We start from the raw sequence: 13954 nt of genomic DNA on the forward strand, positions 1-13954 counted from the left end.
TCCTCCTTGGAGGACAACTTTTGTAAAAGTGATGGCTATTTACAATAACAATAGATAAAAAATAAAGAGGGAGGGAATAAGTCTAAATTCCCGTAAATAAGGAAGACTTGTTCTAGAATTTCACTTTAAATTTGAGCCTTGAGTTCTAAATAGCTCCTATTGATTTCCAAGTGTCCCTTCCATTTAGGCTCCTCTGGGAATTTTTGGACTTTGGTTATCCATGGACAAGTTGCTTATCCATAAATAGCACCCACTGAGTGTGGTTTATTACATTTTTGGCACAAAGGGATGGAGGCCATCACCAGTCCCAGCAGTGCAAATAGTTCCTTAGGGTACATTAATTTTGTAAATAAATAACCTTGCTTTCTTTATTTTTTTTTTAAAAAGTGGTAAATGTAGAGGAAAGATCAGTCGACTGGAAATCAGGAGACCTGAATTCTACTTCCAACTCTGGTTCTAACTAAGTGTGACCTTGGACAAGTTTTTCATCTTTGGCCTTAGCTTTCTCATCAATCAAATGAGGGATGTGGGTAGATAGGATTTCTAGGGCTCCTTCCAGTTCCAACCCTCTACAACTCCAGGATTGAGAACCCCAGACTCACAGATAAGGGTTTTATGTCTCGGAAACTTATCATTCCCTGGCTTTAGCTCCTGTTTAATTTTAGGTGAGGACAGGACCTCCTGTTGGAGATGTCATGCAGCCTGGGAGAAATCTGAGACTAGGAGGAGAGTGAGAGATCTGAGCTAGAGCTGGAGATCTGGAATGCATCTGGTATGGATGGAAATTGAAGCCATATGAACAGTAAAGGAGAGAATACAGATAGAGGAGAAGCTCTGGGGCTCTTCTCTAACTACACTTCCCAACTCTAGTCTAAAACTCAGGCAAATACCTCAAATACCTCATGCATTTCCATGATGTCAGGGATTTCCAGTCCATGATCATTAAGGTCTAGAAAACAAGTTTGGCAAACAAGTTCGAAGTGCTTTATTCTACATACATCTAGAAACTGACTATAGGTGGATATTCTATTAAATTATAATCCCCTCAGAGGCGCAGGTTGTGCTTAAGGCTCCATTATTTGCCATAATATCTAGCAAAAAGAAGCAGTAAGATTGTTCAATTGGATTGACTTCTTGAGTCCTGGGATTCCCTTGCTTCTATGCCCTCGATCACACTGTTGCTTGGAATGTCCTTCCTCGCCCCTCTCTTCCTGTTGAATTTTAGTCGAACCTAAGCTACTTGAGAGCAGGCATTGATTTGTTTTTATCTTTGTAAACTCAGTGCCTGGAACCTTGCTTTGCATGTAATAGCTAATAACTATATAGTAACCACTATATTCCAGGCACCGCACTTTGCAAGCGCCTGACAATTATCTCATTTGACCTTCACAACGGCATTGGAAGGTAGATATTGTCATAATCCCCATTTTACAGATGAGGAAACTGAGGCAAACAGAGGTTAAGTGACTGGCCCAGGGTCACACAGCTAGGTTGTGTCTGAGACTGCATTTGAATTCAGGTCTTCCTGACTCCAGGTCTAGGACTCTGTACACTGTGTCACCTAGCTGCCTCCAATGCTTGTTAAATTGAATTGCTGAACTGATTTCCTATCTATCTTTTTAAGATTCAATTCATACTTCACCTACTCTAGGAAGCCCACCCTAACCTTCCCACCTTTGCCCTTCAACCTCACCCAGGACTTTGTTTTGCATCTGTCTAATATTAGGGCTCACTCGCCAGGTAACTCGGGTTTTACAATTGGGTATGTTTTGTCATTCTGCTTTTGAAAAGGAAGTTCCATGAGCAGGGGAGGCCTGATCCCCCCTCACAAGTGGCAGAGTATTCTGAACAAAGGGGGCCCTTCAGTCTGTGGGATTACAGATTTAGAGCTGGAAGGGGCCTTGTAGGCAGGTCCAGCTCCTTCATTTTTGCTGTTGAGGACAAAGAAGTACGAAGAAATGGATGATTCCAATACCACCATTAAGTGTCCAAGGCAGGATTTGAATCCTGGTCCAGTACCTATGCTGTATAGGCTCAAGTAATTTAGATGAAATATAAAGAACTGTGTTGTTTCATTCAGTTCTGTCCCACTCTCTGTGACCTCATTTGGGGTTTTCTTGGTAGATACTGTACTGCTTTACCATTTCCTTTTCGAGCTCATTTGACAGATGAGGAAACTGAGGTAAACAGGGTTAAGTGATTTGCCCAGGGGCACACAGCTAGTAAGTGTCTGAGGGTAGGATTTGAATTCAGGTCTTCCTTACTCCAAGCCCCTCACTCTAAGCACTGCACACCTAGCTGCTCCATTTGTTCCTTTGTTTTAAAGTGAGCTAATCAGCAAGATACAGGAGAACTGGATGAGAGATTTTCTTTTTAGTCAAAAAGAAAAAAAGCTTCTTTAGGATAAACCATTTGTATGTGACACTGATTCGGGTTGATTCAGAATCCCAAATGCCTTACTTAGCATGAAGGTTTGTGGGCATCAGGGCAAAGGAACGCCTTGAAACATATCGCTATAGATCATTGCAAACTTCCCAGAATATCCTCATGTTTTACTAATTGGAAACTCTCTGTTTGGGTACATTAGTGTCAGTGACAGCAGAAGAAGAGAAACGTTTATTTATTATAATGCTGCTGAACATAACGACAAGCAATCTTTTCCACAGGTACTGTTTTTGTTGACCTTTCACTATGTTAAAATGTCAGGAAATTCCATTACTGTTGATCCCGTCCAATTTTAATGCTATAATAGCATTGTAGATGTTCCCAGGGGAAATGATTTTGTATTATGACTTCTCTACTTTGAATGCGCGTGTGCGTGTACATATGTACATATTTATATACATATCGATGCCTTCCCAGCGAAGTTTTCAATTCAGTTAAAGCAGTCTGCGAACATCTTGGTTAAATCTCATCCAGATGTGCAGAGCTGCACACTGTTTAGCAAGCTTCCTCTGACAACACTTAGTTTTCTAATGCAAAACATTTGGATTTTTTTTTTAAATTGATCACTGTGGAAGCTGCTTTGTTCGCTTTTTTTTCCATCTTTGGAAAAATTTTTTTTCTTTCTTCAAATGTAAGAAAAATCAAAAGCTGCCTCTGTTATGCTTTAGATTTCTCTCTACAACATTCAGACCTTCTGTCTAGGCCAGAAGAAGAGGAATTATAGCTCCCTCTAGGCCAGCTGCCAGCATTCACGGTCTTTGCTTCCCCAGTTCTGCAAAGAAATAAATTAAAGTTGACACCGAGGGTGTGTATGCGTCTGTGGCTGCCTTTAGGACAGCATGGTGTGCCCTTCTAAAAAAAAATCTGACTCCATCGCAAAAGGTTATATGACCTTTGATTACGGATTCTGACAGAATTTCGTTACAATTAATGCCTTTCAATTGGTTTCAAGGGTATTGTGAGGATTTAACTTTTTAATGGTAAATTTTGACCTAGATTCCAAGTCTTCCTTTTAGACTATAAACTCCTAGAGTACAGGGATGGTAACAGTTGACCATGATCAGCAGAGCGTCTAGTACTAAGTGACTAAGAAAAAATAAGTGTGGCTTGATGGTGGATAGTGAGTGACCTATGGCCATTGTCTTATATACTTCTTCTTTCCCACATTTTCTTAAGAGAATCAAGTGGAATCTTTAAAAGCCGTTCTCTAAATATCAACTGGCCAATGGAATGTCAACCTGGAAACGAGCTTTTAAAGATATTTCTCAAACAAGTACATTAAAAAAAAAGTTCACAAAAGATGACTCCTTGCCTCCCTTGTCTGGAATATTCTTTCCACATCTTGGCCTCTTGGAATTGCTTGGGTCCTTCAAAACTCAGTTCAATGCCCCTCTACTTGAAGCCTTTCCTGATCTCCCTAGCTTCTGGTCTATCTTCTCACCTGATTAATTTGTGGTTATTGTGTGTGTGTATTTGTGTGTATGTGTGTGTGCGTGTGTGTATGTACTGTTCATCTGGTACAGTCTTTGTCCCTTAGGGTTTTATTGTCTAAAAGAAAAAATTTGGAATCCAAGTCAAAAGTTTCCAACAGAAAGTTAAATCTTCAGGATGCCCTTGAAATCAATCGAGGGCATTAATCATAACAGAATTGTGTCAGAATCCATAAACCTTTTGCTGTGGAGTCAGAACAAACACACACATATGTACATGTAGAGGGCCAGCTCTGAGAAAGTCCATTCTGGGATATAGAGACAGGCCAGGTTTTCCCTGGGGTCTGTTCTTGCCCTTATACTTAATTGACTGAGTTTTGTCTACCGGAGCTCCATTTTCGCCAGGACTTCTCTCTGCAGGAGACTCAACTCTTTCAGAGCCTCTGTCCTCTGGTTTCTTTCTGCTTCAGGTTAATCTATGTTCCCCTCGGGTCCCTTTGCTTTGTGTTCGTTTGCTCCGAGTGTCCGCCTCGGGTCCGTTTGCTTTGTATTTGTCTGCTTCGGGTGTCCTAGCCTCAGGGTCCCTCGTTCGGGTGCCACTTGCTGCCACTTGCTACCACTTGCTTCCAGCAGCCCTGGCTACCACACAGTGAAAAGGGTGCTGCAGAGAGTGAAAAGAAAACAAGGGCCAAGCGAGAGAGTAAAGGACAGCTCCATCTATTATGCAGAGGGAAAGGGCTTATATACCTTTTAGACAAGCAGAATCAACAAACAGCTGTTTGAACTTAGGAAGATGAGTCTCCCTGGCACCAGTTCCAGCACTCCATCCACCATGCTACCTAGTTGTCCTCCATCCCTGTTTTATTTGATGAGGAAACTGAGACTGAGAGAGTTAAAATGACTTTCCCAGGATCACATGGTTATTAAGTTGACTAAGGCAGGATTCAAACTCAGGTCTTGCTTAAGTCCGACCCTCCATCTGCCATGGCGAGCTGCGCATGAAAGGCATTTAATACATGTTTGTGGAATTCGGTTGAATTGAGGTGAACTGAACACATGGCAGCCTTGAATGAGAAAGAAGCCAGAAAAGAGTGGCTCCATGGTTAGGAGGTAGGAAAGACTTTGTCCTTTTGGAAGTGGAGGGAAAGGAGTCAAGGAAATGGTAGTTAATGAGTGAGCTAGACACATATAGGAGCCTCAGCACCAGATAAGGAGCTGTCTTCTTCCCCCAGGAAGACTATTTCTCTAGGTTCTCCAGACACAGGGTCCAAAGGAAACAGTAATTCTCCATCCCAGAGTGGACGTTCTGAATACCACTCAAGTCAATATGTGCCTTGCTCATGGCAAAGTCCACACTGGCCATGTATATATAGCTACAAAAACATCTGACCAATTTATATTGGACATGAGCAACCATACTGAAGACCCTAATAAACATGCCAATGAACACATTTGTCCCACCAAAAAGAATAATGTAAGCAGGACAAGAATTCTTTGTCCATAATGGGATGAATGACGGCAAAGGTCACAGCTCAGTCCCTCTCCTTCCAGCATGACTAAGTGCCTCCTGGAGGCTTAGCAAAGCTTCAAGACAATTTGCATAACCCCAGCACTATTTGCTGGCGCCATGATGGGAATCAAAAGGACAAATGAAAAGCAGAATGTGTGTGCTTTCTCCCACCCAGTCAAAAACTCAGTGGGAGTAATGGACCACGTAGAGGGGTAGTATATAGCCTACTATATGCTAGAGTGGAGGGCGTTACCTTTCCTTCTGGTTTGGGAATCTATGGGATATTATACCCCTTTGTGTATGAGGGTGGGGCTGAAAAGAATTCTGCTACTTGATTTCCCCTCCTTAATTACTTTGCTATTCTATCTTAATTATATGCTTTGTTACTTGATTTTTGGTTCCTGCCAATTGATAGAGCATATACTGAGAGGACCTTAAGTCATAGTTACAAATTTGTAATTTCCCCAATACTGCTGACTGAGTTGAGAGGGACCTCCTGATAAAATAATAAGGCACGATATTTCTTCTTATTTTGACCCCACAGTTCTTAGCCTACTGATTCCCTATCATCTAATTCAGTTCAGTTTCATATCTCAGAAGGCTTCTTGTGATCCTGTTACACCAGGGAACCTTCCTTTGCCCATGGATTTCAGGATTTGTTCTCAAATTTAGGTAGGTCTGGGTTCAAATCCCACCTTAGATATTTACTGGCTGTGTGTATAAGTCACTTAGCCTTTCTGTGCCTCACTTTCTTTAACTGGTCAGACTAGATGGCCTGTAAGACTTTTTATAATTCTAAATCTATTATCTCTCTCCCTTTAAAATCTCACTGGGTTTTTATGGTTGTTGTAGTTGTTATTTTAATTACTGCTCTGACTCTTTGGATATTAAAAGCCCTTGGAGAGATGAAGTCAAATGAATTTGTATAAAATCAGTCAGCCTCAACAGCCTGACTACTATGCCATTTTTTAATTTTAATTTTTTTTAAAGTACGGTGACTTAAAAAATTTTTTTTCCATTCCAAATTCTGTCCTTCCCCCCAACTCCTCCTCCTCCCAATGAGAAGGCAAGGAAAATAAAACCCATTACAAATAGGCACAGTCATGCAAAACAAACTTCCACATTAGCCATGTTTCCCTACTCCCCCTCCCCCATAAAGAAAATGCAAGAAATAAAGAGAAAAAATATGCTTTAATTTACACTGTGACTTCATCAGTTCTCTCTTAGGAGATGGATGGCATTTTTCATCATGAGTCTTTTGAAATTGTTATGGGTCATTATGTATTAATTTTTTCAAAGTTGATTATCTTTACAACATCACTGTTAATGTGTAGATTGTTCTCCTGGTTCTGCTCACTTCACTCTACTTCAGTTCAGATAAGTCTTCCCAGGTCTTTCTGAAGCCATTCCCTTCATCATTTCTTACAGCATAGTAGAATTCCATCACATTCATATACTAAAACTTATTTAGCCATTTCCCAATTGATGGACATCCCCTTAGTTTCCAATTCTTTGCCACCAAAAATAGTTTTTACAGGTGGATCCTTTTCCTCCTTCTTTGATCTCCTTGGGCTATAGATTTGCTACTATGCATTTCAACACATAGTCAGTGTTATCAAAAATGTGTTGTAATACCTTCACAAGTCACTTATAAACATGAATACACTGGAAAGGCAGTATGTTTTTGTGGATATAGAACGGCCTTGGAGGGCATAAAACCTGGGTTCAGGTCCTGCCCCTGACACATACTGGCTGTGTGAACCTCTCAGTGTCTCAGGCAGCTTGAAAAAACTATATTAGAAGAGTTGCAGATCTGCATTAGTTAAGAGAGTTTCTTCATGGGAAATTCCCTACAACAATGAAGTCACAAGTCCAGCTCAATCAGCCAGCATTTGTTATTATTTTAAAATTCAATTGTATTTTCAAGTTTGCACTCTCTCCTTCCCATCTTCCCTTCCTGCCACTGAGAAAGAAAAGAAAACAAACCAAACCAACTCATTGCAAGTAAGTGCAGTCGAGCAAAATAAATTCCTGCATCAGCCATCATGTCCCTATTCAAAATTAGATTTCATACATATGTATGTATGTAGGTATATGTATACCTACATACATACATATATAGTTTACATTCTGAATTCATTAATTAATTCATCCAATAAACATTTGTTAAGTGCCTACTATGTGCCAGGCACCTAGGTGGTACAGTGGATAAAGCACTGGGCTTGGAATCAGGAAGACTCATCTTCATAAGTTCAAATCTAGCCTCAGATATTTACTAGCTGTATGACCCTGGGCAAGTCTCTTGACCCTGTTTGCCTCAGTTTCCTCCTCTGTAAAATGAGCTGGAGAAGGAAATGGCAAACCACTCCAGTGTCTTTGCCACAAAAACCACAAATGGGGTCACAAAGAATCTGTTATAGCTGAACAGAACAGAGCAGAACTATGTACCAGGTACTGTGCTGAGGAATACAAAAAGAGACAAAAGATGACTCATGCTGTTCAAGGAGCTTATAATCTAATGGGGGAAACAACATGCAAGGAAATATGTACAAATCAAGCTATATAGAGAATAAATAGGAAAGAACATAGAGAAGGCACTAGAATTCTTTATCTAGAGGTGGCCAGACAGTTCATCATGAGTCCCCTGGAATTGTGATTGGTCATTGTGTTGATCAGAGTTCCTAAGCCTTTCAAAGTTATTTGCCTTTATAATATTGTTGTTTTTGATTAAATTGTTCTCCTGGTTCTTTTCGCTTTACTCTGCATCAACTCATCTGTTTTCCTAGGTTTCTCTGAGATTATTCTCTTCATCACTGTTTATGGCACAATAGTATTCCATCACATTTATATACCATGACTTATCCAACTACTCCCCAATTGATGAGCACCCCCTTATCTGTGCCACCACAGAAAGAGCTGCTGTAAATATTTTTGCATATATGGGTCCCTTTCCTCTTTCTTCGATTCCTTTGGGTTATAAACCTATTAGCAGTATGACTTGGAGAAGGAAATGGTAAACCACTCTAGTATCTCTGCCAAGAAAACCCCAAATGGCGTCACGAAGAATTAGACATGACTGAAATGCCTGAACAATAAAGCAGTATGTCTAGATGAAAGGGTATGCACAGTTTAGTGGCTTTTGGCACATAGTTCCACCAACAGTGCATTAATATACCCCTTTCCTCACATCCCCTCCAGCAGTCATTGTTTTCCTTTTGTAGGGGTTGATTTTGCCAATCTGATGTGTCCTTCAGAGGTGATTTAATTTGCATTTCCCTACTAGTGATCTAGAGCTTTTTTTTTCATATGGCTATTCATAGCTTGGTTTTCTTCCTATGAAAACAGCCTATTCTTTTGACCATTTCTTGGTTGGGGAATGGCTCTTATTCTTATAAATTTGAATCAGTTCCCCATATATCTTAGAAATGGGACCTTTATCATAGAATTTTTCTGTGAGAAATTGCCCCCTCAATTTCCTGCTTCTCTTCTAATTTATTAAGCATGTACTCTGTGCCAGGATCTGTGGAAATAAACTAGGAAAACAGAGAAAAACACTGAAACAGTCCTTTTCCTCAAAAAGTTTACATTCTACTGGCCAAAAAACTCCTCCAAAGCCAAACCTTAAGTTTACTGTTTTCCCCCGTTTCTTTATTTAAAAAATTATTCTTTCAAATTTTGTTATTACAAACTTAATCATCAACAATCAAACGCTATATACATAGAAACAAAAGTCTATGCTGGTCATGTGTAGCTTTGGAAATGTTTGACAAATTCATGTGGGACATGAACAGCCATATTGAAGGCCCTAATAAGTAGTATGTTCCGATAAGCATATAAATCCCAACAATAATAATAATTAAAGGGGGACAGGGACTTTTTGCTGTGATGGCTGGAATGTAGGAAAAAGGTTCACTCTTTCAGGCCCCCCTCCCTCCAGTGTTGCAAAGTGTCTTCCCCTATTTCTTTTTTCTGAAAAGATCTTTTCATGTGGAAAAAAAAAACCCAACTGATCAAGGCTGCTGGATTTGTTTTCCACCTTTATTTACTTATTACTCAGAGTTGTTTATATTTCCAGTATCGGTGCTTTTAAAATGTCTTCCCCTATATATTCTGATTTGTCCCCCTATTTGGGGAAACTCTGATTATTTCCTGTGTACTTGATTAGAGAGGAAGTGATTCGTGCCTCCCTCCAAAAAATGATTCACCAGTGTGTGTTTTAGTGGCTACCTTCTCACACAAAGGCAGCTTTATCCTTTGGCCAGCTGCAGCTGGAGTGGGACAACTCTGGCTGAGCAGGAGCACCTGTGATCAGGAACGGACCAATCTGGCCAGGTTTGGGTGATGGGTTTTTCAGATGGGTCAAGTAGGCACATCAAAACTCAAAGGAGGCTCACCAGGCAGTTTTTCTTCTTGCTCATTTTGAAATCTGTGTGTACTTCAAGGGAAATTTAAGTGGGCATGTTTCCAAGTCATTTACACTTAACTCATCAAAGTGGTGTTTGGTAAAAACTATTTGAGATTCTGGAAGCACCTTTATAAGTTTTTACTCCCAAGAGAATGGAACCATCTAAGATTTTTCTTATGCATAGGAATGACTACGAAACTTTTTTTTTTATCTTGTCTCATTCTGCCAAGGTGTTTGGTGCCTTTAAAGAATAAATAGATAAACTGGTATATTTCTATCTTAGACTGGGCAAAGAGGAGAGAGGTAACCATAGCACTAGAGAGTGCCAGGCATAGTGCATAACTTAAAAGCAGGAATCGATGGTACCATGATGTGAAATACATAATGGCATCACTACTTCTTGTTTTGGTTGGGGATGTAGGAAGGAAGAGGTGCAGAAAGGTTTTGTGGCCAAAGGGGAAGAGATGCGTGTGGAGGCGAGAGGGGCTATGGCTATAGGAAGCATCACCCGGTTCCTTACGTTGTCTCATTGCTTTCCTCTTTGGCACAAATGTCTCTCCACATTTCCTAAGCTGTCTTCTCCACCCCTTCCCACATACCTTTCTAGTTATGCCACTGGGTGAGTACCAATGAACACCCACTTCATAAAACTACTATGTTTTTTCATTGCTACAGTTTTTCATCATACCAGAGGTTTAAAACTCTGTAGTTTATATAGGGACATGGGAGTGTAAGAGAGCCAATATTAGCCATGGCAGTCCTTGTTTGAAAGAAGGAGAGCCTAAATCCTGATTATTGAAAACTCATAACGAAGCCTGGGAAAGGAGGTTCTCACAGAGGGACAAGATTATAGAGTTCTCAAATTTCTGATCTCAATTTTTAAAGAGGACTTTTACAAAAAATAAGTTTTTGTTTTGCTTGTACAATATCTTGCTAATCATTCAGCAATGATTTCATCATGAAATATGTTGATCTTGAAATGTATTTTCTAGTTCTTTCAAAATGAGAAAGGGAAAGCATTCCATGTAGTGTGCACTAAATATCACATACACCCACAAAACCAAAATTGGATATAGGTTATCTGAAGAGACAGAAAATAATCGGCCACTAATGTGGGCATCATTTCAGAATCATTGGACTGTGTATATTCAGATTACTGACCAGTTAGAAACAAAGTAAAAATGGATACCAAATTAGGAGAAGTTGATTTAAGACCAAAAGAGACAGCACGTAATTACAGCAACTCCAACCATTTATTTTTGGGGAAAACATGGGAAATGGACAGAAGTAAAGACATTGACACTATCACCATTTATTAGAGAAGCTTAACTAGTAGAAATTAGTTATTTTAACAAGGTAGAAAAAGCAAACTAGAAATAGCTTCGGTCAATAGACTCTTGTTCTTCTTGGATGCAGAGAGAATTAATAGCCAAGGGCAACACCAATTAAGAGTATAAATTCATGTGCAGAACATGATGAAGGAGGAAAGCAGGACATTACAAGCAGAGGAGCAATTAACGAGAAAAGAAATCTACAGGAAGATTAACAGGAGATTCAGCTAACCATGTCATCCCAAGAACATTTGTAGATGAATATAGAAGGCCCACAAATAGAACTGACTACTGTTTCTCTAAGTGACCTAATCTCATCATCAGTGATTGTGGAAATACCACATTTGTACTCTACCATCTCAGTACCAGATGTGTTATATGAATAAGTGGCAATGATGTTAAGAAGATGAAATCAGAGAGTGGCTGGACCTAACCAAGTACTGACAAAAGAAATAGTTGATGATCTGCTTTGTTAGTAGGAGTTTCTCTTTCCTGCAACAGTGAAATCATAGGTCCAGACCAATACTATGCTTAATACAATGGTTTCTTCTACTGAGGAAGCAAATCTCTCAAATTGGAGGTTGAACTGCCATTGTCTCTTACAATAAGCAATAAGTGGATCCCATGTAGGGGCTTGAACCAGTACTTCTTGGTCCTTCTACAGGTAGGAATTATGTTCCTTGTGCAGAGTGTATCAAACTGAGAAACTATATAGCCTCCTCAGTAACATACTTAATCATTCAAAAGGGATCAAGCTAACCACATATATAACACACACATATGTATGCATGCACACATACCTACCATCATATATACACTGGGAAAACAAAGTAGATGAAAAAAATGTGTATTTCCCAAGTTATAAGTTCTGCTGGATAGGCAACTCCCAGAGTAAGTCGAATCAGCATGTCAATCTTTGACAGACCTTGCAGATAAACTATAAGCTAGATCCAGAATTGAATAAGAGGTGGACATAGGGTTGGATCTCATCTAGGAAAATGAATGGTGTTTTCAACAATCCCATACTGCTTGTTGAAGCAAAATCCCATCTTTTTTATTGGCACCTATTAATGCTATATGACTATGGATCATGGAACACCGCATCGCTAAGAAGAATCAAAGTGGCAGATGACTCAAAGATATATGGTGGGTATAATTAAGCTGATTGGTGATATATATTATAAGCCAGAAGAGGAAATAAACCAATCATGTAGCAAGAATGAATGATAGACAAGCCAAGTCAAAATAAAGATGGATAAAAGATGAATTTCATGATCATTGCTTTGATATTCATATTAAAAGAACCAGTGGAAGACCTTTAGCACAGTGGACGGATATTCTATGGAGGATATAATTTCACAAGTACCAAACACAATTATGGACAAAAATTATTTTTATTTTTTTTAAATTTATTTTGGAGGGGGGAAGGCAGGGCAGTTGGGGTTAAGTGACTTGCCCAAGGTCACACAGCTAGTAAGTGTGTCAAGCGTCTGAGGCTGGATTTGAACTCCAGGGCTGGTACTCTACTCACTGCGTCACCTAGCTGTCCCATGGACAAAAATTATACAGCATGAGAAGGAAACAAGCATTTACTAAGTGCTGACCGTGTGCTAAGCACTTTACCAATATTATCTCATTCAATCCTCACAAAAAACTAGTGAGGTAGGTGCTATAATTATCTCCATTTTGCAGTTGAGGGAACTGAGGCAGAAGTCAAGTCATGTATCCAGCGTTAAAAAGCTAGTAAATGTCTAAATTCAGATTTGAACTCAGGTCTTTCTCACTCCAGGACCAATCATTTATCCACTGAACCACCTACCTTCCTTAGGCAAGAATGTACACTGGTACGATCAAGATTTACTGAAATTTCAAAGTATTTTATCTTTTTGGTCTCATTGCACAGATTTATCCCACCGTATCTCCGCCCCCCCCCCCAACCCCATTTCTTCTCTCCTGTATTTAGGAAGCATCTTAATTCAGTGTGACCAGCTACATACTGTATTAGCTTTTGGGGAAAAAAAAAGCACAAATGCTTAAGTAGATGAGAGGAATGGAAGGAGATTTCCCCTAAACATTCCCAAAGTCTTGTTCAAAACAAGGTTATATTTATGAATCTTTGACTGTGTCAGCAGCATCTTCTTGTGTGATTTTTATAAAACAATGAATACCAGGTATTTCTTTCCTTTTTGTTCTTTTTGGCAGAGAATTTGAAAAATCCCAGTGAAATTTTCAAACTAGACATCTACAAGCTCGATGCTCCAACACTTGAAGTATAAGACAAAGTTGGTACATTTTAATTTGTTGATTGTTAAATTTACTCAAGCGGTTTAAGGTCAAATGTTGTTGCCTCACATTTTGCATTGGGAAAATGCAGCTGGCATCTGTTATTTTTATAGCAAAAGATCAATTTCAGTGAGGTGGTAAGGAACCTGACCATGAATGTTCCTTTTTAGCCATACACTAACCAGACATCCAAATCAAGCTGGAGAAAGTAAATAACTGTCGGGTCTGCAGCTGGGGCTCTGCTTTGGATGGTTTCTTATTTGAGCCGGACTAGTTCACACATCTGTCATGCTATCATAGCATGAGGAGGCCTAGCATAACATTCCTTCCAAAATAGACAAAGATAACAGCCGACTGATTTATTGGAGAATTATGTAAGAAATTGAGTTGGTCAAAGAATAGTGACAGTAATGAAAAAAGAAAACTGAATCAAGCAGGCAGTTTCCAGTCAATGAATCTTTTGAAGAGATTATTTCATTCATTCATTCATTCATTCATATAGTTTGGTGGTACAGGTGGTAGAGTACTGAATTAGAGTTCAAATTCTGTA

Source organism: Trichosurus vulpecula, chromosome 5, assembly GCF_011100635.1.
Source record: "Trichosurus vulpecula isolate mTriVul1 chromosome 5, mTriVul1.pri, whole genome shotgun sequence".
In the NCBI taxonomy this organism is placed as follows: domain Eukaryota; kingdom Metazoa; phylum Chordata; class Mammalia; order Diprotodontia; family Phalangeridae; genus Trichosurus; species Trichosurus vulpecula.